General features: G+C 44.2%; 1 protein-coding gene and 1 long non-coding RNA gene across 3 annotated transcripts in view; one reads left to right on the top strand and one right to left on the bottom strand.

Moving 5' to 3' along the window:
* LOC110308234 (uncharacterized) overlaps window positions 1–11,435 on the top strand; it is a 29,372-nt gene extending 17,937 nt beyond the window's left edge. Inside the window, exons 2-3 of one of the 2 annotated variants that reach the window (XR_002379535.3) lie at window positions 81–184; window positions 10,930–11,435. This is a non-coding gene — a long non-coding RNA (uncharacterized LOC110308234). Of the gene's footprint in view, window positions 1–8; window positions 185–10,929 lie in introns of those variants that run through there. The other variant, XR_015045438.1, reaches the window with a different exon arrangement.
* The window catches only part of Nedd9 (neural precursor cell expressed, developmentally down-regulated 9), a 180,142-nt gene that overhangs the window by 49,437 nt on the left and 108,172 nt on the right, over window positions 1–22,533 (bottom strand). The gene's annotated exons all lie outside the window — the stretch shown is intronic.

Below are 22,533 nucleotides of genomic sequence, written 5' to 3'. Positions count from 1 at the left end.
AGGTAACGCCTCCACCCCGCCCACCTCTAACTTCTGAAACCCTCCGACAAAGAGCGTGTAATACGATCATTTCTTTTCAGGTTATCAAAAGGGCGGAGGAGAAAACAGAAAGTGGGGAGGCGGCCCCAGCCACCCGGAGAAATAAAAATATAAAGAGGAAAGACATAGGAACCAGACAAAGGAGGTACGTGCCTTTTGAGAGTAACCTAAGTTTTAAAGAATCCGAATTCACAAAGCAGTCTGACGATCGCGCTTCCTGTGACCTAGCAACTAGTTCATAAACCCATTTCATTTCAAAGCCATTCACCTTACAATCTCTACATGAAACGAGCTGGAGGAACAAAGGGTTTTCTGTCTCCAGTACCCCCCCTTTTTTTTTACTAACCACCCCTGCTGATAACTCTCTTTCCCTGTCTTTTCTCTTCCCCTTCCCTTTTCTGTGGCTGCTCCCCTCACCCCCAAGTGTTCAAAGTACTTTGCTAAGTCAGTCTGCTAGGAGCTGGAAAACATTTCTTTCTCAATGAAAAGCAACTCACTCACAAGCACCAGGCTTTCCCGGTTCTTCTCACTAGGACCTCCGAGGATAAAGGTTAGGTGGGAACCCATGCAGGTTCTATAGAACACACCCGATACATCATGCCTGTCCACCCAGCACTCTGCTCTTTGACCGCTGGCATTGCCAGATTCCGCTTTTGAACACCGAGGCCTTTTCCTTTTGACCTCTCTCCCTCAAATGACCCATTAGCCCACTCACACTTATTATTCAGGGAGAACGCTTCTGTTTGATAAGCCTGGTAAAAAAAAAAAAAAAAAAAAAAGAACAGCCTCTTTCAGGCAGAGCACGGGACATGATTTGTAGAGCGGTTCCATTTTGAGATTTCTATAGAGAAAGAGAACCACTCAGGAGAAGACAGGCTTTTCTTTTCCTTGGGCCTCAGGACTTGGAGCATTCAGGACTATCCCCCAGTTGGGATGCATTCCAGCCAGACTGCAGGACTCGGGTGGAAAAAAAAAATCAGCTCTTACTTCTTTCCTGACTAAGGTAGTCCAGAATCAGTTTTACCTCCCCAATCCCCTTCTAAATTTCCAATGGATTAAAACTTTTGAAAATAAATGATTTAAGCCAAAAGCACAGGAGAGCAGATGCCGCATAAAAGTGGTTTCTGGGGGTGGGGGTGGGGTAGGGTTTACGTTGACAATTGAATCCACGTTTGGCTGCAGCTTGGAGTTTGCTCTGCAAGATGCCCCTGGTCACCTTCGTGAAGTTGACATCCCGGTTCAGGCCCCTTCCAGGTCATGGCTTTTACTCCCTGATCTCAAAGCCGAATTGAACCTGTGTGATTTGCAAGGTCTTTTGTACGCAGATTAGGCATGAAGCAGATTGCGGTAGCAGGATCATCCTGGCAGCCCTGAAGATTCACACTAGGGACCTATGTTTGCAGGACAAGTCAAATCTTTCTCTCTAGATGTGTCCTGGCTCCCCAGGAGACGGAGATAGCATTCCTTTGACGTCTTCAGCAGCCAGGCTGAATCATGCTTAGATGAGTGGATTAAAGCAAGGCTAACCCATTCAACCTCAACATTGCAAAAGCAGATTGCCAAAGCCTGTGCTAGGCGTTTGTGGAATTGCCTTCTCAAGGTAGACGGCTTGATTCCTATCAGGTGAATCGCTACACATTTTTAACTTTGCAATGTTAGCCTTATAAAATGAGGACATAATAATGTGTACCTGCTAGGGAAGAGAGCTAGGGTTTTCCTTGAGTGTGATAGGAAGCCATCTAAGAATTTTGAGAAGAAAACAATCTATTTCCCTGGTTTTGCCCTTATTATTATGCTATGATCTCAGTGCAGCTTAAGTAACATAAGTCATTTTGCTTTTATTGGTTATGCTCCCTCTAAACCTTTTGGAGAAACACAAATTCAGTAAATAAAGAAACAGCCCTTTCTGTATTGATTGCCTGAGATGCTGAATGTGAAAAATATGAAAAACTGATTATATAATTAAATTATTCAGGAAACCAGTGGGTTGGTTGGTACCTTTCTAGAACCGCCGAGGACCGCCGAGGACCCTGGGGCTCAGTCCCAACCCATGCTCACCAGCATCCTATGAGTAGGTGCCTTTTTGGAGAAAGCCATGCCCGGTTAGACCCTACTGCATCCAGGAGTCAGGGAAATGGCACCCGGTGCCTTCTGAGGGATTTTATTAGTAGCCATTGGACATTGTTCAGAACACACATGGAAATCAAGCAAATACTGGAACTGCTCGTGGCTCAGGCAGAACCCAGTGGCTATTTTGTCTGGGTGAAAGAACTAGAGCCCATGAGCAAGGAGGAGAGCCCCCTGGGGAGTCAGCAGTCAGAGTCTTCAAAGAGAACTCAAAGCTGACACGCAGAGACCTTGAGCCCTCTGCGTGTGGTCCTACTAGTCATATGTATGGTAAGCCACTCTCCTGACTCTCCACTCTATTTAGAGATGTCTCTTTAGTTTCCTTCCTCGAAATCTCTCTATCTTCAGCGTTACTACCAGCTCCCTTCCCAGAGGACAGAGGGGATGGCATGTAGATTGAATTGAACAGTCTCTTATCGATATGCTAACGTCTTAGGAAGCAGACACCTTGGTGTGGACTATAATGAGAACTTCACCAATCCTCATTTCAGTTTTTTCCTCCACACCCCAGGCTTATTTATACCTTACTGGCATTGCACAGATGGGTCTTTCTACAGAGAATGCTCTGGCTGCTTGTCCACTATCAGGCCTAGCTTAACACACTAATGCCTTTGTGTGTGCTGGTCCACAGCCCCCGCCCTGCCCACCTCGCCCTTTCAGAACAAATCTCTCCTTCCCCTGACTGTGCTCCCATTGTACTTGGAACACAGATCTCTTAAAAGTGCTTTTTCCATGTTTGGATGCTGGTGGTGTGTTGACGTCTGTTCCTCCAGCTTTGGGTGGGTTCTGAAAGAACAAGGTGATGGCTACTTGATCTCTCTGTCTCTTTATACCGTGTATGTACTTAAGTCATTGCCCTGTGGATCAGGAAGTAATTCAGAGAACACATGTTTACCTCCAAGTTCGGCCTAGTGCCCAGGAAAGAAATAGAAGAAAATCCTTATGTCTGAGAACACCCTCCAGGTCTCATTTGTTAGCATAGGCACAGGATGCTCCTTTTCAGAACCAATGCCAGGCTGCTGGCAGTTCTGTCTCTGTGAGCTAGGAATAGCATTCACATTGCTAAGTGGTTTGGGAGGAGGCAAAAGAATAACATTTTGAGAGATGTAAAAATTAGGCGTAATTCAAATTTCTATGTTGTCTATACGAGAAAGTTGTGTTGGCATATTTAAGTACAATCTGCTGAGTTGTAAAGCTGGGGCTGAGTGGTTGCCCCTGAGTTGGTAAACACCACAAAGCTAAAGAATGTATTTATTATAAGATAATACTATAGCCACGCATGCTAGCACATGTCTATAATACCTGTTCACCCAGAAGCACTTGCTAACTTCAAGATCAGTATGGGTGAGCTGAGACCACCCTCTCTTCCCCCCAAAACAACAGCAAATCTCACAAAAATAAAACAAATATGACAAATAAAATAGTATCATCTGCCTCTCCACAGAAAATGTGCCACTTATGTTCTAAAATGCTACAAGACTTTTCTGGCTTTGAGTTCAGATCCTTCTACATCTGAAACAACCCAGAAGCTGGCTGAAGACCAGACCAGAGAAAGCAGGACGAGTCCCAAACAAAGAGGCATGCTAGGACTATGCAGTACCACTTCTAGTTTGATGTCATTTATTTAAAAATCTGTACATACAAAATCATCTCAAAAAAATAATGCCCATGATGCTTTTCCGCTCTATGTCAAGTCTATAAAACTCCCCAAAGACAAGCCACTGAGACTTCTCTTTCAGTGCGATGACTTTTCCCAGAGCTTTTTACAGTAGTTGTTTACAGACATTGTCTCCCTTAGCATTTGTCTTGTGGGCCTAATCCAGGAGGTGGATTGTTCTTAGCTTATGTATTACAGCATGGAAACTTCCGGAAAGGTTTGCAGTTCACACAAAGTTACAGGGCAGATGAGTGACAGGTTTACAATAGAAACCCAGGCGGGCTCCTTCCTGGGTTGGTGTAGCCCTCACAAAAGAGCGACAGTGCCCATCAGGCTTCTTCTTAGCACAATTATCTGAGCCCTGTTGATTGTTTCTTTAAGGGTAAGTCTACAGCTCAGTGGAGGACTAGGCATATGGGGATGCTGTCAAATAGAGTAAACATACACACATGCACACAATACAAATACACATACATCATACACACACATACAAGCACACATACATCATACACAAACATACACACACATACAACCACACACGCATGCACACAAACACATGTATACATCGTATACAAACATACACACACACAAACACACACATGCATGCACACAAACGCATGTACACATCATACACACATACAAACACACACACACACAAACATACCTACACACACACATACAAAGATGCACATGCATACCACACACATGCACACACATGCATACACATACACACATATACAAACACACACACATACACACATGCACACACATGTGCACACACACAAACACATACATACATGTGCATATACACATACAAACACACATACACACATGCACACACATGTGCACACACATGTGCACACACACACACACACAAGGCTCCTCATTCTTTTCATCCTCTGCTTACCTGCATCTCATCTTGCCCCAGCTTGCAGTCCATTTCTTCAGGAAACATTTTCTAGAAAATCCATTGCTGCCTATACTCTCCAATCCCAGGCTCCCATCTTTCTCTGTGTCTCCTCATTAGCTATGGTTAAGGTCATGAGTTCCCAATTTCTACTTCTTTTAAGAAGCAATCATGACCATTTGACCTTCTTTTCTCTATAAGTTGGACCCAACAGGCCACTGTCATCCGTGCCAACCGATTCAATGTACTTAGAATATTCGTCGTGGGTCATAGGTTACTCAACCCACCCCACCAGCACACTCTATTAACAACAGTGAACTAGGACTAAATTACATTTCCTGAAGAGGTTGGTAAGGAGATATTTCTTGAAAATTTGTCTCTGCAGATGAGGGTGGTATATATTAAAAAGGCTCGTTGGGTCATGATCCCTGGGTTACTTTAGACTTCATTTCTCCCTAACGCACTGCTAAGCCACCTGGGACCAGATGGGGCTCTGAATTGGAAATGCATCCTCTTACAGTGTGCGTGCTATGGTAGAAATGAGCTGCCCACTGGAATGACTTCATGAGGTCTTATGTTCAGCCAACCTTTCACCACATGACACTGCAGAGTTTTCTAAAAAACTCACCACCTCCCTCACTTCTAACTTCTGTCCCCAGAATGCAGTGGTAGAGTTGAATACTTTAGTTCCAGCCAATTTTCCGTAAACATGGGCACGCCATGGTAAGTGGAGTGACTCGTGGGCAGCATCTAGACTTATGGTGTAAAGCCCCACAACTGTGAAGTTCTGATGTTCAACGCTGTTAACCTGGGAATACTTAATTACACCCTTTCTCTACCCTAAGAACTAAGGACGGCTGACAGCTTAAATTACACACTAAGTGAATTCACTCAACTCGGGTGAAATATGACAAGCAATTGCAGGGTTCCAGTCTGAGCTTCGTGTTTCCCTTCTTTGAAACGGTGAGGGAATTAACTGAGGGGTGAAGTCGTAAGAAAAATATAGAAGCACGCAATAAAGATTTACATTTATTGTCTTCCAAAAAATATGCAAAGGTTCACATTACTATAGTTTATATGGACCAAGGGGCTTAAAAGCAAAAATGTGCAGGCTGCCAGGCAAAGGTGCATGCCTGTTTTTCTCTAGCTTTGAGGTGTTTCTGCTCTTGCGAGTTTTACTTTGTCCAGCTTGTTATATGAAACTGCTGTGGCAATCCCTTCCAAGGGTACGTGGAAACTTTAGATTGTGGATTTTCACAAAGGTCAAGGCGATCTTCCAGTACCAGATAAATGGGAAGCCCATGTCAGGACTGAGCTGTTTTCTCTGAAGGGCCCCACGTAACAACAATGTTACAGACCATCTTTTAAATGATAAAGACAAATGCATGTGTTTCTACCGCTTGCTAACCCTTCATAGAGGGTTACTCTTGCAAGGCACTTCCTTTAAACACTCTTTCTCCTATTTTTAATTGAACTGACTTATCTGTCTATGTGTGTGGGTTTATGTGCCTCATTTAGTGTATGTTCAGAGGTCAGAGGGCAATCCTGTGTGTCATCTCCAGGGATCATCTACCTTAGTTTTTCAATTTTTAAAAAAAAATTTAATTTATGTGTATATGTATATGCCACATGTGTGGATGCTCACAGAGGACCGAAGAGGGCACTGGATCCTTCCCATGCCTCACAGCTGGAAGCTAGAGTTACAGTTAGTTGTGAGTCACCCAAAAATGGTACTGGGACCTATACTCTTTTAAAGAGCAACATGCAGTCTTAACTGCTGTGCTAGCTCTCTAGTCCCTATCTTATTATTTGAGACAGATTCATTCTCTCTCTCTCTCTCTCTCTCTCTCTCTCTCTCTCTCTCTCTCTCTCTCTCTCTCTCTCTCTCTCTCTTCGAGACAGGGTTTCTCTGGGTAGCCTTTGGCTGTCCTGGAACTCACTCTGTAGACCAGGCTGGCCTCGAACTCAGAAATCCACCTGCCTCTGCCTTCCAAATGCTGAGATTGAAGGCATGCACCACCACTGCCCAGCCTAACAGATTCTCTTAATAGGACATGAGTCTTACTGTTTTGGACTAGGCTGGCTGGCCAGTGAACCCCAGAGATTCTCCTGTTTCACCTGCCTAATGTCTGTGAACAAACTATGGACTCAGGGCCCTGGCTCTAGGGTGGGACTGTCTGTTTCCAATGTACTCAAGAGTTTTGCCATTTCCAGAGCTCAGAGGCTGTTGCCAGGCACTTTCAGCATCTAACATCCAGAGTAACTCCAAGCATGGGTGGTGTTGGGACAATACTGGGAAGGGTGTGTGTGAATGGGGGCGTGGGGAGTTGAACTCCCAAATGACCACTTTGCTGGACTTAGCTACTTCTTTATGGGTTTGAGGCATATCTCTCACCCCAACAGTCCCAAAGAAACCAAGAAACTGACCTGCTCTAATCCTCAGAGAAGGCCCTCCTTATATCCCCACATGAGCATCAAACATCCACAGATCCAAGGACCTCAGGCCTGTTTGCCTAGCTTAATTTACTGTCAGCGGCTGCTGCTGAGCCAGAAAAAGGAATCCCAGCCACGCAGGGCCCGGTGGAGGGGGCAGGAGGGAAGAATGTGGGGTGGAAGCACAGCACAGCACAGCACAGCACAGCACAGCACAGCACAGCACAGCACAGCACAGCACAGCACAGCACAGCACATTGTGCCCAGGTCCAGCCTAGCTTCTGAAGAGTTTGATTCACTTGAAGAGGCCATGTGTTATTTCATCTGATAGAAAGATGCTGGTCAGGTGTCAGCTCAGGGCATAGGTGGTGGCAGGGGCAACAGCGTCCACCTGCTACTTGCCCAGTGGAGTATGGGTGACACATTCCTTTCTGCCCACAGAAGCTGAGTAATAAGGGGCAGCTCCCTTCTTTATATGCAAAACTGAAGGGAGGCTGTGCTAATGACCAGGCACCAGCTGCTCGGACTCACTCCTGTGCACCACTGAGGTTTACAGACTATGAGATCCTTTAATTTGCTGAAGTCTTGGTGCTCTGTGGTTTCATCACTGAAGATGCAGACAAGTAGGAGGTACAGGGGCTTCCTCGAACTCTGAGGCCTTGCGGTTCCCGTGACTCATGTTCTAAACTTGAGCTTCTGGTCTTAGGAAGGGCAGACAGGAGTGACTAGAAGCAAGTCCTTGGCCTCTGCTGACCTTTGGTGGCAAAAGCCACAACTCCCAAATTGCCAGCCCCAAGTCACCTTACATAGTTGTCCTTCCTTCAGTATCTGGGGGTGGGGGGTATTGGTTATAAGGCCTCATATGGTTAGCAGATTATGCAGATGCTCAAATATCTTGTATGAGGATGCACTAGCATTAGCAGAGATTCCATGCAGATCTTCCTGTATGCTCTAAATCCTCTCTAGATAGCTCATATATTATACCCAATGCAATGTAAATGCTATGTAAATAGGTTATATAGGGGATAATCACAAGTAAAAACATCGGTATATGTTTAACAGACATGCATCTTCTCCCCCCCCCCCTTACACACACACAATTTACAGTTCCACTGTTGATTGAATGGAGAACGTGGAACCTGCCATATAAAGGAATGACTCAAAAGCCATCATCTATATATCTCCTGTTGTCAGAATAAGAGTCCTTCTTCCAGACAGCTCTGGAATTCTTTCCTTTCAAGTTCCTGAGTCATTCATGCCTCGGATCAATTCAGGTATCCCCCACCCCTGAGAGCAGCTCCTTATTATCCCAGATTACAATTGCTCCCATGGGGTCAGAGGCCAATTTCATGAGCAGATTTATTCATCTTTCAGAGGATTTCTAGAGGAAATGAAGGAGACACAACCTTGTGCCAATCCAGTGGGGGTTTGTGGCCAAGTGAGCCATGTCAAAGTTCTAGAATTTTGTATATTCTATTTGTGGCAGTCTGAATACATCCTCTAGTCTCTAGAGTCTCCCTATGGCATCCAACCTTTCCTTAGTGCCCACGAGTCTCTGTAGCCAGAGTGAATGGTCTCACATGCTAGCTCCTAAATCAAGCCCAGCACCTCTGTTTCTGTCCCTACCATTTGCAGTCTTTCTAAGCAGCAACATTTAGGGCAGTGAGAATGTTTATGTTACTAGAACAAGAAGATGAGAAAGGTTCGTGAAACACAAGCTTATAACCAGGACAGTGAGGAAGAATCATTTCAGCTCGTATAAAATGGCTCCTGTAGGATGGCTCTCAGAGTTTCAGAGAATTTCTGCCCTTGGATCACAGTGGCTGTGTCTAGCACGTGGCCCAATGTGAGTCCTGCATGGCCCACTGGAAGGACCATGCTCCACTGAGAGCCACCAACGTCTCTGCTGCTAAGGCTGGAGGGTCTTCTCCCTTTGCTTTGCCTCTCTCTGCACCTGGTGCCTTCTCACTTCCTCTGGCTTGAGCTAGATGCACCTTCCGGTTTCCAGATGGACAGCAGATCCCTTTATCCCCTCCCACCTCTGCCCTGTCCTTTCCTGTTTTCTCTTGAGGCAGGCATTTCCTCAGCGTGTTTGCCTTCTGCCTCCTCTTCTCTAGCGCATCCTCTCCTGCAATTTATCCTCTTGCTTCTGTTCCAATAACAACCACACTTCACAACATAGGTTCTGAGTCACAAACTCATTTCCTACCACGCCCAGATATCCCAGCGACATCTTTTAAGTGCTACGTGTTCAAACGTTGTGATTAGCTCTATGTGTCAACCTGGCTAGGCCGTGTCTCCAGATATTTTTAAAAACAAATTTGCATACTAGATGCTAATATAAGGATAATTTTATAGATTAGGTTAACATTAACATCAGTAGACAATGAATAAAGAAGATGACCCTTTATCACACGAGTGGATCTCATCTAAGCAGTTGAAGGCCAACAGAAAACAGGTTGAGGTCTTCCAAGGAAGATAAAATTCTGCCTACATTGACCTTAGGTTCAGTTGCTTTGTTAGTGTGGCAGCTCTTTCTTGAATCTTTAGTGTGCTGGTTTATGCTGCATATCTTGTTCTGTGTGTCGTTCCTTAAAACACAGTTAGAATCCCCCATCTGTCTCTGTCTGTCTGTTTGTCTTTCTGCCTGTCTCTGTCTCTATCCATCTCCTCTTCCAAACAATTATGCTTTAGACCAGAGGTTCTCAACCTGTGAGTTGGACACATATGAGATACCCTGCATATAAGATATTTGCATTATAATCCATAATAGTAGCAATATTATAGTTATGAAGTATCAGTGAATTAATTTTACTGTTGAGGGTCACCACAACATGAGTAACTGTATTAAAGGGTCACAGCATTAGGGAGGTTGAGAACCATTGGCCTATTGTGAGGTAGAGGAATCTATAGGAAGTGGACCATAGCAGATAGGAGTTGGATCACTGGAAAGGGATTATGGTGTACCAATCTCTTCCTTCTAAGTTTGGTACTCAGTCCAGTGGTGAATAATTGCCTGGGCCGCATACTCCCACCATAATGTGCTACCTTGTCACAGGCTCTAAAGCAATGAGGCTAACTGACTATAGATGGAAAACTTCAAAACGCTGAGCCCCAGCAAACATTTGTTTTTAACTTAATCACCTCAGGTGTTGTTACAGTGGAAGCTGACCAACACAGGCAACATCACCACCACCATCACCAGCAGCTGTTTTTTTTTTTTTTTTTTTTTTTGGTTTTTCGAGACAGGGTTTCTCTGTGTAGCCCTGGCTGTCCTAGCACTCACTTTGTAGACCAGGCTGGCCTCGAACTCAGAAATCCGCCTGCCTCTGCCTCCCGAGTGCTGGGATTAAAGGCGTGCGCCACCACGCCCGGCTTCACCAGCAGCTGTTTTGCTCCTCACAATAACACAAATCTAAAACCCCCTTGAATGGATGTAGTTCACTTAAAGCTACTCTTTTTTTGACATGACCATTGTCTTAGGCACCTAGAGCCAAACCCTCACTCCGATTGAACTTCCCATATGCAATTAGTGTCCAGTTCTCATCCATCCACTTAATCTAATCACCACACAGGCCTGGCCAAGCAGAGGCTTGACCCCCCCTCGTCCACAGTGATTTATCTGAGAACTTAGCACATGAGTCAGAAAATCAATCTGAGGTCTTCTTCGAGATTTTGTAAATGTACTATGAAAAGAAGGCTTCTCCATCTTTGGATCATATACTATAAGCTATGCTTAACAGTAAATACCCTTTTCTCTTTGTAGCATGTTTGTAGGGAGAGAGGATCACACTCCAAGCAAAACGAAGCCGAGACCAAGAACAAATGACTGGAAAGTCCTGACCTTGTCCGTGTCTCCTGAATCAGCCATGCCTGAAGTCTGCTCCAAGATCATCTAACTCATACGGCAACATGCTGGTTGGGTTCTGTCAACATGCTACAAACCTAGACATGTCTGGGAAGAGGGATTTTGAGAAAATTCATCCATAAGATTTGCCTGTGGGCACATCTGTGGGGCATTTTCTTCATTAATGATTGATATGGTAGGGCCCAGCTCATGGAAGCGGGTGCCATCCCTGCGTAGGATGTCCTGATTTGTATAAGAAACCCGGCTGAGCAAGGTAGAAGGAGCAAGCCAGCTAGCAACACTCTTCCATGACTTCTGCATCAATTGCTGCCTCCAGGTTCCTGCCTTGAGTTCTTGCTTTGACTTCCCTCGGTGATGGACTTTGATGGGAAACTTTAAGCTGAAATAAACACTTTCTTCCCTTAGTTGCTTTGGTTCATGGTGTTTTATCACAGAGCCCTAATGAAGACAGGCAAAGAAAGTATTCCCCTTTAACCCAATCTTTACCTGGCTTCTTTCCATTGCACTCACCCTCTACCAGAGAGCAAGGGCCTCTCCCCACTCATGTGCACTTTGCGGGTCCTTTCCACAGAAGTCTTACAATCAAAGACACCCAGTCAGTGTGTTGCACTAGACTCCTGGGCCTGGCCTGGAGGTACAGGATCCTAACACTGTGTAATGAGGAGAGGGAGAAGTGACCACTGAGGTGGCTGAAACAGAAAGGAGGGTCAGGTATTAGGAAATTGCAGGGTGACAGCACTTCAGAGCATGGTGACAGATATTTGTTGGTTTATTGAGAGGAAACTTTTAACAATGAAAGGGAAAGCAAGACGCTGTGTCAGCTGGGTTCTGGGGAGCAGCGGCTTGTGCACCTGCAAAGCCATTTAGCCATCAGTATCACATTTCCTTGCCGATTATTTTGTCCTTGTTAATAGCCTCTGAGATTTCATATTTCTCCCCTCCACCAATCCCAACTGCTCGACATAACAGTAGGCACCGTGGGAGCCACAAAGATGAATAATGCCCAGACACTGCCCTTACTTCTTAAATACCTATTACAGAGCAGCCAAGGTAACTTCATGAAGATAAACTTTGTGCTGGGGAGAGGGAAAAAAAAATCACACCATCAAGTTATGTAAGTTTCTATTTTAAAATCATCTGGTTCTAATCTGCTAAAGTTTAATGCTTTCTAGCTAATGCCAAAGTGCTACGTTTGATTTATGGAAATACTTTAGCACATTTTTCCATCGCAGCCTTGTACAATATAGTTACCACCCCTTTTGTTATGGTTAGAAAGATTATGGACCTTAAAACAGCCTTCTTTATGAGCTTGCTGATATTTTATCATAAAGTTCCGTAAGATGGAATGAAATAGTCTAGTAAGCAGCAGTATTCAGAGACCATTTCACATGGTTCAACTTTATTTTCCTTTTTTTTTTTTTTTGTATTTAGCAAAGTGGTCCATCTGGAAAGTGGATGTTTAAAAACTTTCACAATGAGAAATCACTTCTTTTCAGGGCAGATAGTATATATTTTTTTCTCTCTTTGGGTGGGGCAGGGGTAGATATTTAGATACGTGTTACACCAAGCTACACTGTGGACCAAATAATAGCATCAACACCAAAGGATAAAGGCATACACCATCCCAGACTTCCTTCCTATACACTCAGAGCACTGAGGTAAATGGAATCACCATCAGAAGATCTTACAGGTACTGTTGGCATCTGTGGCTCAGGAAGTCAGTGCAGAGCATGGCTCAGGCTGATGGGACCTCAAGGCTATTTGCATGTCCATGCTCCAAGACTTGTTCCACAGGGACCTACAGTTCCAGAGAGAGAGGCAAAGGCAGACTCCCCTCAGGCTCCAGGAATGAAATGTATTTATCTATTGTGTGATGCTAGGGATTGAATTCTGGCCTTTCTGTATGCAAGACAACTCAACCACTGAGCCACAACCTTAGCCTTTCAATAAAGAAATTATACACACACACACACACACATATACACACACACACATATATATGTATACATATATATACACATACATACATATATATATATACACACACATACACACACACAGACCTACATATATATATACACACACAAACATATAATATAGACACATATTATATATTAACTTGCATTTATAATATGTACATATATTGTATATGCACATATAACAAATACACATACACATATATAATATAGACACATATATTCATTTGCATTTATAATATAGATACAAGTATATTGTATATGCACATATAACAAATACACATATATAATATAGACACATATATTCACTTGCATTTATAATATATACATATATTGTATATGCACATATAACAAATACACATATATAATATAGACACATATATTCACTTGCATTTATAATATAGATACAAGTATATTATATATACACATATAACAAATACACATATATAATATAGACACATATATTCACTTGCATTTATAATATATACATATATTGTATATGCACATATAACAAATACACATACACATATATAACATTGACACATATATACACTTGCATTTATAATATAGATACAAGTATATCATATATACACGTATGACAAATACACGTATACACACACTCACACATGTCGTAACACATATTCATTTTCAGGTGCTTTGAACTTTGGGCTTTGCACAAGCTGAGCAGTGCTCTACCCCTGAGCTCTGTTCCCCAGCAGGACTGAGCTTCTTTTTAGTTCTTCTAGCGTTAAGTTTAGCCACATCACTCAGCACGGCTATTTGTTAACCACCTCAAGACACTGCACTGAACAGTCAAGGCCTCTGAAGCACAGTTTGGCCAAAGCCTTTCTGACCTGCATGGGCCCAGCTGAGGAAGCCATTCTTAAAGGTCACTGGGCTCAGTGTGCTCCTTCGGTTTCTGTTCTCTGCAGGAAGTAAGGGTTTTCACTTCACACCCACAGAAACCAAGATGGCTGCCCAGGAAACGCTCCCCCTCAGCCTGGCTCAGTCTAGTTCTTTAAAACAAAGAGGTTTCATTTTCCTCAAGCGGAGTTCAAGCAGCTCTTTGCAGTGATGACCTCCAAAGGCATGGCGGATAAAAAGATGCTGCCTTCCCAACAATCTCTCTGTTTGCCTCAGTGCTGGGGCTCAGGCTGTGTGTGCTTACACATCCTCTGCAGGGAGACTTTGTGACCTGGCAACAAAGCAGCTGGAATGGGCCTAGTCCCATCAAAGCTCGTGTTGAGGCTCTGTCCCCAGAGTGACAGTGACAAAGGTGACAGGGCCAGTAAGGTGCACCACCAGGGTCTGCACTCATTTTCTTTCACTGGAGTGAGAAAGGGGGCTAGGTTAGCCTTTTCAGAACTTTCGCCCCCTTTCCTTCCTGCTCACACCTGCCTCCCCTCAGCTGAGCAGGAATAGACAGCTGCACTTTCAGAACCCAACTCAACCTAACACACACACACACACACGCACACACGCACACACACACACACACCATTGGGTTCCAGATATTCCGAGACAACAATATAGAACAGATTAAAGACAGCATTCTTTCCATCTGTCCCTGGAAACAACGTAAAAAGACATGAAAATTTAAAACAGTAATCAAAAGAGAGCACCGAGGCCTCCTTTTTCCTCCTGGATTCTTCTTTGGAATGCTTGTCTTTTGTATCAATGGTTCAGGTCCATCTGCCCTCCATGACGCCTCAGCTCCAGTTCCATGAAATTTCATGTGGCCTTTGCCGATGAATGCTATGATCAGCCCCAACCCACCTACTATGTTCCACCATAAACCCCATCTGTGCCTTGTGGCCAGCAAGTTCTTTGTACAATAGTTGATCAAAAAGGTAGTCAATTCTCTGTTTGATGCAGGCAATAGCAAATTATATTTTATTGAGATATGATCCACACACATAAAATCCACCTTTATATAGTATATGATTCAGTTATTCTTGCAGGGTCTGCAAAGGTGGATCTACTTTCAGGACACTTTCTTTTCTTTGGAATGAGACTGCTTACTGGTCTGGGCCACTCCCCATCTGTACCCCAAGCCCTTGGCAACTCATCTCATTTCTGTTTAGAGACAGCTGCAATTTTGCATTCAACTCAGTTTCAAAGCCAAACACAAACGTGAGACTGGCTGTGTTTTTTTTTTTCTTTCTGTATACTTAAAAATATACGTCAGATGCATGAACACATGTATCTAGCTAACACTTGACAAAGAAAATGAAGTGAAACAGCTCAACCATCCCAATAAAATACGGAGAAGGAAAGCAAACTTTGTGGGCAGCGTGAGCAATGCTTTAGAGGGCTTTCAGAAAGAAAAGAGGAATGAGGTTCAGCCGAGACAAGAGCATGACCCCTTTGTAAGCACCAAGGAGATACCCCAGAGCCAGATGTAGCTAAGTGGTTACCCAACTTCCACTAAGACTCATCAGATAGGAGTTAATTATTCTACATCACAAATGCTGAAGGTGGTGATGGCCCAGATCAAGCCCACAAGGCAAGGACTCCACTGAAGCTAGCCTGGCATGACATTCCATGCTTAATAATTTGGCATTGCCCTTGAACTCCATGGATGATCAAACTATATGTGTGTGTGTGTGTGTGTGTGTGTGTGTGTGTGTGTGTAGTCATGGGGATCAAAGCCAGGGCCATGCATACTCTTGTATACTACTAGAGTCTCCTACCATTAGCTACATTTCCAGCTTGTCCATACATCTTTAAACTGGTTGAGAGAAATAGTCTAATAAGGAAATTGTTGTTCTACCGACAGTCACTAGGAAAATAGCAACAGGCACTGTGCTTCCTCCTCTGGCCGAACAGGCAGGACAACACAGGAGTTCTCTTCTGTTAGCCTATTTATGGCCACTGCAGCTTTCTGTTCTGTACTGTGGAAGCTACAGGAGCCCTTGGTTCACCACAGCCCTCAGTCCAGGTTTATCCTGAAGCTGATGGCCAGGCTACAGAGGACCCTGAACTTTCCTGGTGCCAGAACTCCTTTGATCTACCTCCTCTGTTCTGGTAACTTCCTTGATGGGATGCTGAGGCCTCACTGTCGTCCTGGGAGGCCCAACTTCTTGTACCTGGATCTCCCTGACATTGTGAGGACTGGGCCAGTCTCTTGTGCCAGATCCCTGTATCTCTTCTGATTGGTCTTTAGGCTGTGATGCTCTCCTGAGTTCCACTGGCATCAGCCCTCCCCTTTAAGCGAAAGGATTTCTTCTAATCCAGGATCCTTCCACAGTCCACTGTCCAGAGAGCAATGACTATACTCTTGAGTTAATCCATATGTCAGTGTGGCTGGGCCCCAGACATTTGGTTAAGTGTTATTCTGGATGTCTGTCTGAAATGCTTTTGGATGAAATATAGACAGGTCTGCGGACTTTAGACACACACATTATTCTCCACCATGGGTCTTTTCTAAACCCTGGATGGCATCTCTAAAACAAACACTTACCGAGTCTTAAAGATTTAGATTTGACTGTGAATGATTCTCTTCTTGTGTTGTAGGAGTCTGAGATGCCAAGTTGTTCATGAAAGTCAGAAAAGGCAGCAGGTTGTATGAACAGGTTGTGAAAGGAGTCATCCACCTTGATAGAGGGGACATTCTCAACTTTCTTTGGTCTGAAGTACTGCCAGGTCCTAGGATGATTTTTTTCCCCTTGCTCAAGTAAACTTTGTTTTATATTGCAATGGTCTCATATTTTAACAGTCTACACTAATTAAAATATGAATAGATGTCCATTTGGAAGGGTGTGCCTGAAGACAGAGTCAAACACGCATCTAGGAGTAGAAGTTACATAAGAAGGCGAAAAGGAAACAGTTGACACTAGAAGAAAAAAAGAACTCTGGTTGTGCATGGTCTGCCTGCCTGCCTGTCTGTCATCCCTGTAGGTCATGGTGTCTGCGAAGTAAATGTTGTGATTTGCTGGCTCAGAGGAGCCTTAGGACCATGTGACAAGCACAGTAGCCAAAGCCTAATCTAATTTGACACACTATGATGCTGGCTTTGCCGGGGTCATCACATGTTACCCACCCATCAGGATGGCTTCCAATATCTCTTCTTCTCATCAGTGTCATAAACATTAAAGGGAAAAGATCCAGGTCTGTGCAGTGTAGCAGGAAGGGCAGAGCTGCCACCACCAGGGAGGTTTCTGGTTCCCCTCCCTCACAAGCCATTCACTCAATGAGATGGCTTCTCCATAGATCCCAGATCTGCCCGCTACATCAAGTCCCCATTTTCAGCTTTATCATGACAGGATGAACACACAGGGGATGGACTGTGAATTCTGTCCTGAGATTCTAGAATGGGGCCTAACGACTTTCTTGCACTCACTATCCCAGAATGTATCAGTTCTTCTTTGTCCATTTAACAAGGCCCTAAAATGAACCTCCTTATTAGAGTTGCAAATGAAACCATGCACCTGCCAACTCCTTCATGCTTTCACCTCTAATTCTGAACTTCAAATCACAGGGGTGACAATTTGATTTCTCTGGGCACGGTGGCTGGACTTTCCAACTTTCCATATGTGAAAACATCTCCTGAAGCTTGCTGTTGGAAGGAAACAATGAGGTCTGAGGTAAACAGCTGTTTCACTTGTTTTTTTTTGTTTGTTTGTTTTTTTGTTTTTAAATAGATAAGCTACAGAGGACAGAGCAAGTTCAATCCTATAAAAGCAAAGTCACATAAAAAGTAAATATTGTCTTTCATTGTATTATCTTGATCTTGATTCTCTTCAAGACAGAGAATCTGTGTTGATTTAGATCAACACAGACTGATCTAAATCTGTGTAATAGTCAGTCCCATGCTGACATTTCAGGAAAAAGCAGTGGTTTGGGGGACCATAAATATGAGTTTGTTGTGGTGGTCCTAAAATCATTTATTAAACTCACCTTTCTCTTATCCCTTGGCTTTAGTTAATGGGATATCTATGTTGAGGTCCAAGCACTGAGCTTTAAGAAACAGGGGCCTTTGGAGTCCAGGGGGAGTTGAGTAAGTAGTGCCAACATAGCCAATCACATTGCAGAAGAAAATCACAGTCTTCCTATGTAACTACTCTATCCTGCGGCATCTATTTTATATGGTGTGCATGTTTGTTTCATTTTTCCCCCCTTTCTCCTTAGAAGGAGAATAAGGCCCATGAGAGAATTCTATTTGGGCAGTGAATGGCAGAGGAGCCAGTTCAGATCGGACTGCAAGGTTCTCCAATCAAACTCCAGTCCCTTCCGCTCACTGGGCTCCTGTCTGCTGACGTGGAGCACTGATGCTCAGTTACTCTGGGGGCAACAGTCTGATGAGGCAACCTGGAGCACAGGCCAAGCTGAGATGATGGATGCTGACCTTTCCTCTTGTTGTCTAGAAGAAGAAGACCCCGTGAACTCTAGCTGCCCTTGATGGCTTGACACTGAGGTCTTTGTACTGATTTATGTCTTGGCCTGAGTGTGTGCTTCCCTCTGGTCGTCCTGCTTGCTTTTGACTTTAAATGCAGAAGTATAGCTGTCGCTTCTGTGTCTGCCCCAGGGTCTCAGCCTGGGTGTTATTTGACTCCTGTGAGACCCACATTCTATTTTGTTCTTCCTGTGCTGTTTGGAGCTGGCATCACCTAGCCTGAACATTGCAGTCCTGTCTGTCTCTCCAGTTTGGATCTTTCCTGCTGTTTATGTGTAGAGGACAGGGACCAACTTGCAGTTGGCAGTTCTCTCTTTCCTCCATGTGGAACCTGGGGATCAAACTTAAGTCCTTAGGTGGTGGCAAGCCCCGTTATATCCACTGAGCTCTCTTAGTCATCTTGTCCCAGGAACTCAGTCCAGTGTCTGGGAAGCTAGGCCAGAGATGATGGATATTCTCACTTTCTCTAGCCTGAGCATGTCAGGAACTTTCCAGATCATTGGCAGCTGAGAATACAGACAAACACAAAAATCCAAAAGGGCTTTGGCAGCTCTAAAGGGGATGCCAGTCAAATGAAGGATAGCATGTACCCATGAGACTACTGGAGCCAGGGTTTGTGTCCCCATTTCACACCAACTCATTTCTGATTTCTGCTTACACCGAGCACCACGGTCTGCATCTGCAGCTCTCATCGGGTCTGGGTGGTCTCTTCTGTGCCATTAAAGAGGAATATAAATTGCCAGCTCGCACAGCACACCCCCATCTTCACAGATAGGCACTAAAACATGAATCACTGCAAATGGGCGTTAAAGACCCTGGACACCAGAGTTGACCTTTTCCCATGCTTTCTGGATTTACCCCATTCCATGGTCAAAGAAGCACTGTGGAGATCAGAAAGAAGCTGCGAGGGCACAGCCATGCCTGTTCCCAACAGGGCTGGCTTGAGGCAAGAGCCGTCACCATCATGTTTGTTTTGAAAATGATGAACGGAAGAAACCAACATCTCAGAAAGTAAGAATGAAGAAAGCACCTCTTTAAAAGATAAAGTTTATGTTATGAGTAACTTGGTTCTAGGGGTCAAACCATATAAGAAACAACTGTCCAACTTCCCTGGAGCCTCCGAACTTGTCTGACTTCATGTCTTATTTTGTTATTATTAATAATAACCCCTAGACCAATACTGTCAACCATATGCACAAGGTGTTAATATTTCAATCAAAATGTAGACATAGACACAAACTAACAGGAACACATCTCCTCCTCTCCCCTCCCCTTCCCTCCTCTCCCCTCCCCACCTTGCTTTTCTCCTATGTCTTCACCAAGAAAGCCTCCCTTTGGGAAAATAAAACAAGCCTGCTGTGCCAGGTGTTCTCTGCGCTCTCCTGATGGTCGCCTAGGAACCAAACATTATCTTCTAGGGAAGCCGCAGGGACAAGAGAATGTTTGAGCTCATCTTAATGATCTGAGTCTTATAAGCTTCTCCATTGTGAGGAAGCAGGGTGTGCCAGACCATGCCACGTTATAGTAAAAATGCAAAGATTTCAGTGCGATGGTTTCTCAACTCATTTGCTCATTCACAGAAGGGAGTAACCCCTGAGCTTACACAAATCTATCTGATCAGGCCAAACCTTCATGCTTCTTAACTAAAAAAAGGGGCAGGGGGTCTGGAATGTTCCCTTGCAAGACAGTGAGAGAGGAGATGTTTAATGATGTCCAACAAGACATCTCGCTTGCAAGATGCCAGCCTCTTCCAGGAGGTGGATGGAGGATGTATTGTAGTGGCTGCTTTTTCTGAAAGGCAAACCACACCAGGGTACATGCCTTCCCTTTTACTTTTTTCTGCTTGAAACATCCTGCACCTCCAAGAAAACTTCTCTCTCACACATTCTCTGTCTTTGTCTTTGTCTCTCTCTCTCTCTCTGTGTCTGTCTCTGTGTCTGTCTCTGTGTCTGTCTCTGTCTCTCTCTCTCTCTCTGTCTCTCTCTCTCTCTCTTTCTCTCTCTCTGTGTGTGTGTGTGTAGGGGTAATGGCTTTCTTTTAGATCTGAACTCAAGCCTGAATGTTAGAGGCTCAAAAACACTTTCTATTTTAATATTTTTGCTATGGCTCAAAGACAAAATTTTAAGTGTGGAAAGCCAGGAATGGTTTTGACATGTTATTTCTCTGTGGGAGTATGCTAACAGCTTCCACCAAAGTCCATTCCTTCTTCCTGGAGAACACATGCAGTGACACACAGCCTTCCATGGATTCTAGAAAAAGACTAAAATAGATTCAGCCCCACCCTTTAAGACAATATTGATGACTCTGGCACTGATAGGAGGACCATACAGTCAAATGAGTAAATACTGTGGGAGAGTTGGTTACACACAAGGGAGACAGGAGGACCCAGGATCCCATAAAACATACAATCCAGCTTCAAGCCTTGGGGCTCCGCTCATACAGAAGGGATAAACCTGTGACCTTCCCCTTCTCTGTAGCTTGTTCTTTTGTCTTTCCCAGACTTTAAACTCTTTTGTCTTTCCTGGATGTTCAATTCTTTGTTCCTGCCAAGGTATGCACTTGCTGATCTGACACTGACCACCAGTATCCCCATTATGGTAAAGGAGCCAAATATCTGAGAGACAAGTAAGTAGGGAGCAACAGTAACAATGGTTACCTGGTCAAGCAAAAGCTGATTTCATCTCCTCATACAATGGAAGTAGCTCCATGGGGCCACTGTTCAGTAAATACATGAACCCTGAATCTTGGCTCAGCAGAATAAGCGGGATTTCACAAGCTACAGTTTTTGGGTTTAGCTGGAGGGTGGTAAGGCATGGAACATGTACCAGCCTGAACTCAGCGGCCCCCACAGGGCTATGTCAACCTCAGCAGGCCAGGGGAAAGAAGGTAGACTGGCTCACAAGCCAGCTACTCTGTGTTCTTCCTAACAGGCCAAGCCCTGGAGATAGAGCCAGAGGGAGAAGATCAGCTTCTGGATCCAGACTGTTCCTGTTGAGATCTTCTCCACTGGTCCTCTTTCTGCCAAGTGTGCTTGCAGTAGTGGGCAGCATCGTTCTGCAACTCTTGACCTACTTGTGGCAATTCTCCTGCCCACACTTACTCCACAGAGGCTCCTCTGCCCTTGCTGGCTACACTCACGAAAGGATTGCTAAGAAGTTCAGGTTCTGGTGTGTGTCCGGGGTGGGTGTTCATGAGGGGATGCCCATATATCTGTTTGCTTATGGGTTATAGGGGTCAGAAGAAAATAGAAAATAAGAAAAATACAGTCAGAACTGTATTTTTGAAATCAGGGTCTATTATTGGTCTAGAACTTGCCATTTAGGCTGGGCTGGCTGGTTAGCGAGCCCCAGGGAATATACCTATGTGTATTATGTATGTATGTATGTATGTATGTATGTATATATGTATATATGTATATATGTGTATATATAAATGTGTGTATATATATGTGTGTGTGTATGTGTATATATATATGTATATATATATATATATATATATATATATATATATATATATATCCAGTATTGGGATTACATGTGCATGCTGTACCCAGTATTTTTGTGTGGATTTGGGTTATTGAACTCAGGTTGTCATGCTTGCTCAGCAAACACTTTACCAAGTGAACTATCTCTCAGCTCATCTTCCAGAGCATTTTGGTTTAGTGAGTCTTAGATCAGGCATTAACACTTAACTACAACTCTGGATGTAACAGAGGCTTCACTACAGATTTCTGGTATCAAGAGACAGGAATTTATTTAGGTGGCATTGCATCTTTGGTGCAAACTTACAGGAGCCTCCCACCCCTGGTGGACAGCATAAATCTATGGCGAGGCACCATACTGATACCCTTTCTCTGTCTTTGTATCTCTGTCTCTGTTATTTGTTTCCAGCCCCATAGACTCGTGTCCTTGAGCCCATCTCATATCAGCATGTGGTGCTTTTGTGACTGGTACGGAGCCTCACTCACAGCAAGCCATGAGAGCCAGCTCACAGTTCCATACAGCAACCCTCTATGGTGCTAGGCTATTGGGTAAGAGACAGAGCACAGAAGGCAGAGGCCCTATAAAGGCTATGTGAGTGCAAGCCACTAAGACCCTGTTCTAAGTAAACCACGGGAACCCAAAGTCCACA

This window comes from Mus caroli, unplaced genomic scaffold (genome assembly GCF_978045245.1).
Source record: "Mus caroli unplaced genomic scaffold, Mus_caroli_1 scaffold_15, whole genome shotgun sequence".
Classification (NCBI taxonomy): domain Eukaryota; kingdom Metazoa; phylum Chordata; class Mammalia; order Rodentia; family Muridae; genus Mus; species Mus caroli.
Note: the sequence above shows the minus strand (reverse complement) of the source record. Positions and strands in the feature narration are given on the sequence as shown.